The sequence below is a fragment of the Suricata suricatta genome, chromosome 11, assembly GCF_006229205.1.
Source record: "Suricata suricatta isolate VVHF042 chromosome 11, meerkat_22Aug2017_6uvM2_HiC, whole genome shotgun sequence".
Lineage (NCBI taxonomy): Eukaryota > Metazoa > Chordata > Mammalia > Carnivora > Herpestidae > Suricata > Suricata suricatta.
In genome coordinates, this window is record NC_043710.1 from 50,908,424 (window position 1) to 50,914,209 (window position 5,786).

The following is a 5,786-nucleotide window of genomic DNA, read 5'->3' on the forward strand; positions in this document are numbered from 1 at the left end:
ACTCAAAGCTCTCAGCACTTGTGGCTCCCACATTGGCGTGATCTTAGATTTTTACACACCAGCATTTTTCTCTTTCTTGACACACCGATTTGGCCACCATATCCCCCAATATATCCATATTTTCTTAGCCAACCTATACGTGGTTGTTCCTCCATCTCTCAATCCTGTGATCTATGGGGTCAGGACCAAACAGATTAGGAAGTGAGTCCTGAGGGTTTTCTTCAAGACAGATAGCTAACCAGTCAGTGGTCTTGGAAGGTCTGTTTTAGGTTTCATGTGTCCTGCATTGTACAAAGCAGAGTTGGTTACCTTATGTCTAACCTGGTAGGAAGGAGGACAAATTGAGGGGAATATTGAGACCACTAATATTATTTATACTGAAACTGAAAGTTTTCTTTAAGTGTAAAAATGTTGGTTATTATATTGAAATTTGTATACAAATGTAATTTTCAAGTGCTTACATTTATGTTGCTGGATCCTCAAGATAGTAGTATAAAATACATAGCACTTTCTCCACTCTTGAGATTAATGAAAAAGATAAGTGATTTGTTCAAATTCCATTGTTAGTAGGAAGTAGTAACTTAAGCAAAGGATAGTGCCTTGACGTTGCAATTCTCCTATGTTCCAGAGGTTTTATTAGTTGAACAGAATGCAGAATCACAGTGATAATGTCTAAGAGATTATAAACAAGTAATGTGACAGCTAGAATTACTAAAAAATGTTACTCTAATATAATATCAATGTGGTCTTTATAAAGATAGATATTAGGGTACCTCAGTGGCTCAGTTGGTTAAGCACAGGACTTTGTCTCAGGTCAGGATCTCATGGTTCATTGGTTTGAGTCCTGCATCAGGCTCTGTGCTGGCAGCTCAGAGCCTGGAGCCTGCTTTGAATTCTGTGTCTCTGCCTCTCCTCTGCTCATACTCAATCTCCCTCTCTCTCAAAAATAAACATTAAAAAAATTAAAAATAAAGATAGGTATCAACATGGTATTTTATAGACATATCTTCATATCATGCTCACTGTAATACTATTTAGTAGTTATATAATTTACCCGATGCACCATATAGGGAAGCAGGCATAGTCATGAAATTAGAAATTAAATGAAAGTAAAAGAAATAATGAAACCCTAGACTGGCCTGTGCATTCATAAATTAATATATATTTAATTTACTGAATTATTTCTATAAATGATATTTATATACTATAATCACAATGCATGCATATTTACCTATAAATATTAAATTATGGAATGCTTTATGTGTATATAGTTTTATTTTTTATTTTTGAAAGAGAAAGATAGAGAGCAAGTGGGGGAGCAGCAGAGAGGGAGACAGAATCCCATGGGGTTCAAACCCACGAACTGAGAGATCATCAGTGAGCTGAAATCAAGAGTCCATGCTTAACTGACTGAGCCACCCAAACACCCCTCATGTATCTGTTTTTGAACATTAGAATAGGCAAGGACACAATCTATTGTCTTTAAGCCCTTACATTAGGAAATAAATAATAATTTTATTCTAAATTAGTTCAGAGAAGTAATTTTTTTATGTGTAGATTTGAAAGGTGTGGTCATTAGCTGTCTCATTCATGGAAGACTCTGAAAGATTTTGGAGGAAGATTGCTTTAAGGAGAAGATCTTGAATAATTACTCTTTATGTCTACTCCATGTGCATTTATATAGTTAAGATAGAGCAGTAGACCAAACTGGTGGCATGCAGAGGAACATATAAAGCAGGACACTTTAATTCAGCTGTGATCCAATGATCTCCTGGAGCAAGCAGTCATTATTTTAATCACTAGGTAACCAGATAAAAGTGGATGCACTGTGCAGAAATATCTCTGCCTTCTATCCATAGACAGTATGAAACAGTAGAGCACTCTCTGTCCTGGAAGCAGGGCAGCTACCAAGGTTTAATTCATTAATGGGAAGCAGAGCTGACAGCTTTATTTATGTCTCTTTGTTTTTGATTTTCCTTAACAGGAAAGTGTACTAAACCAGACTTGATGCAGTTGTTAAAAACTCCAAATCACAAATTGGTTACCTTAGGAGGAAGTAGGATAAATGCACAAATGGAGTTGGCAGAGACCAATGATGAGGCTAATATGGCAGAACAGGGAGACTATAAGGCATTTCCAGATTGTTGCATACTTTCAAGTGCTAGGATCTAGGCTCAATTTCTGTCTTTTTCCCATGGTAAGTTTCAGGGAGTGTTGACATGGAATATCACTGTCCTTTGGCTCTAGTTGAGGTTGTAGTTTTTATGTGAACCTGCTGTCCTTAACATTGGGTCAGTGACACAGAATAAGCAGTTACTGGCAGAATTTAGGCTGGGAAGATTGTGGAATTACGTGATGATTCCATTCTTAGAGAATAATTTCAGACCATACCAGACTGCCTAAGTCTACTCCAAAGGAACCTATGTGGTGGACATGTCTATTGCAGGGAATTTGAAGATAAACATAGCTCAGCCTGGAAGGGGAGGGTGTAGAGAGAAGAAAAGGGATGCCAAGGAATGTGGATAGAGAAAGTGAAATAACCTGATGGAAAAAAAATGGATAAATAAAAAGTATTGCAAGGGTGAATTCATAGATACATATTCTTTCACAACCACATTCAGAAAGTTCCCATATACGTTTCCATTACTGTTTTTGTCTCTGTGTGTTACTCTGGTTTTATCTTTCAATCTCTGAATTAGTAGTTCCAAGTGTTAAAAATATGTGTTCTCTGTGTGTGTAGATGAGTGCTTGTGTGTGTGTGTAAGTATAAATGTGCACATGTGTTCATGTGTTCATAGAGGGGTAAGAGTAGGTGTTTAAACTGATGGTGGGGGTTGAATGTACATTTTGTCTCAGTTATTAAACCAGTACTTCTGAATAGTATTGGACAAGAGTTTTCATCTCTGACTTTCCTCCCCCCAAAGAACTTCTAAATCCATGGGATTTAGAGGAACACAATGTACATTAATGGGATAGAGGCATATGATATATATTAACCAGAATGATAAATGGAACATGTGTCAAGTTAGGTGTGGTGTGCAGAGTTTATTAGGGAATTACTGAGAAGTATTTCCAAATACTATGATCTCTCTGATGAAATTATTTTTAAAATGGTCACTAAATATTCTAATTGTGGGAATGAGGAACAGAGGAAGTTGGGCAGAAGGGGAATGTTCCAGGCTGAGGTAATGTGAAATAACATTGCAAGTTCAAGGACTTTTCAATAATAACGAACCAACAGATGTAAAGATAGATTCTTCCAGGTGTGTTTTCAGATTTTGCCATTGGCCAAAGGATAGATACCGTTACATGTAAAGGGGAGAAGTTTGAACTTTACGCTTTAGATGAAATAGACCTAATGATCCCTTTAAACATAACAGAGAGAGTTGGACTTGAATTTTAGAAAATTGTTTTGACAGCTTAAAGACTGGACTAGAGAGGCTTTGATACTCTCAGAGGCCTGACCCCATGTTAACAGTTTCTCTCTGTTAACAGAGTTCTGGCAATGTTGCTCTATTAGAGAAGCTCCTGACAGTAAAGGAATCCCTAACTATTCCTCAGTTGTTTCCCTTTTAGGGGAGAACATCAGGTACCTTATTCTTTGCATTTTGTGCTTCCATCAAATATAGTCGTCCATCACCACATGGCTATGATGTCTCTACAGATGAACATACAGCTCCTCTCCCTCAGAACCTGATCATAAGACCCCTGGAACTTGGGTGAACTGTGCTGTCACCAGCATTCACTGCTGCTGTCTCTTTAGCTAAGTAATCTGAGAGACACGATAATTAACTTCTTTCTACATAACTAATTCCGTCTTTGAAGATTTTGAAGGATTAACTCTCCAAAATAAAATGAGAATCAGTGCAGAACTCTCTGTGCTCTAGAGCTTCAAGGAAATTTTCAGAAGAGATACTCAGGATCAAGCACAGGTCTGGATCTCAGAGAAAGAAAATACAAGGAATAGATATTTTAGATCTTCAAATGAAGTTTAGTGTGCAAGAGAGAGCAGTTGTATAGAAGTGGGTGGAAGAAAGGATGCAAGAAAAGAAATATTTCTGAGATCCTAATTTTTGATTATACATTACATCTCAGATTATTTTGTATTTTAGATTTCATTAAGATGAATTTCGTATTTATTACTTTTCACCTACTTTGTTTTAAATGTATTTATTTATTTGTTTGTTTAGAAGTTTTTATTTAAATTAGAGTTAGTTAAAATACTGTGTAATATTAGTTTCAGGGCAACACTTCCATATATACCCATGCTTATCATAAGTGCACTTCTTAATCCCCATCCCCTATGTAACCTATGACCCCACTTGCCTCTCTTCTGGTGACCATCAATTTGTTCTCTATAGTTCAGAGTCTGTTTCTTGGTTTACCTCTTTCTCTCTTTTTTTCCTCTATGCTCATTTGTTTTGTTTCTTAAATTCCACATATGAATGAAATCATATGGTATTTGTCTTTCTCAGTCTTATTTTACTTAGCATAATACTCTCTAGTTCCACCCACATCTATGCAAATGGTAAAGTTTCATTCTTTTTTATGGCTGAGTAATATTCCATTGTATATACATAACACATCTTCTTTATCCATTCATCAGTCAGTAGACACGGGCTGTTTCTATAATTTGCCTATTGCAGATAATGCTACTATAAACATCAGGTGCAGGTATCCCTTTGAATTAATATTTCTGTATTCTTTAGGTAAATATGTAGTCATGCAATTGCTGGATCATAGAGTAGTTCTATTTTGAACCTTTTGAGGAACCTCCAAACTGTTTTCCAAGGTAGCTGCACCAGTTTGCATTTCCACCAGCAGCACAAGTGGGTTCTCCTTTCTCCACATCCTTGCCAGCACCTGGTGGTTACCTTTATTGTTGATTTTAGCCCTTCTGTCTGTCCATTCCTTTTTGCCTCAAATATTTTGAAGTGGATAAATATTCTTGATTCTCATGTATCTCATGTCCTTCTTTTCCTTTTAATGATTGTTACCTTGAATTCTATTGTGTCATAACAGGTCTACAAGTACACCATTACTTTTCTCACTTAATTTTCTCAGTACTTAAAAACAATTAGCAGTGCTTTGTTTTTATAAAAACATTTTATTTTAAAAAACCCTGTCATACGGGCTGCCTGGTTGGTTCAGTCAGTTCAGCGCCTGACTTTGGCTCGGGTCATGATCTTGCAGTTTGTGGTTTCAATGTCCTGTGTTGGACTCTGTGCTGACTGCTCAGAGCCTGGAGCCTGCTTCAGATTGTGTGCTTCCTTCTTTCTCTGCACCTTCCCCTCTAACATTCTGTCTCTCACTCTCAAAAATAAATAAATAGTAAAAAATGTTATACATACACAAAAGTGAAAAATTAGAGTATAGAGCTGTCATATATCCACATTCAATAGTTGTTAATATTTTCTCATGCATGTTCCACACATGCACCTGCAGATACACACACATGTAATTTCTGAATCATTTTTAAGGTACATTACTGACACTGCGCCCCTAAATATTTCAGTATACTTGTCCATAAAAATATGGAGTTTTGCAATATAAACACCATTCCACTATATGTGTTACTGTGTATGTATGTTTCTATGTGAAATGTGTCTATGTGAAATTGTTGAAGGCAGTAGATAGTTTTCTATATATTATATCATATTTTTATTATATATGGATTAAGGACATTTTAAGACTACCCCATAAAAGTAGGGCTCTAAGCTCAACATTTAGTCACATTAGAATGTACCGAACATTTCGCTGTTCCCTTATTTTGATGCTAGTTTTTT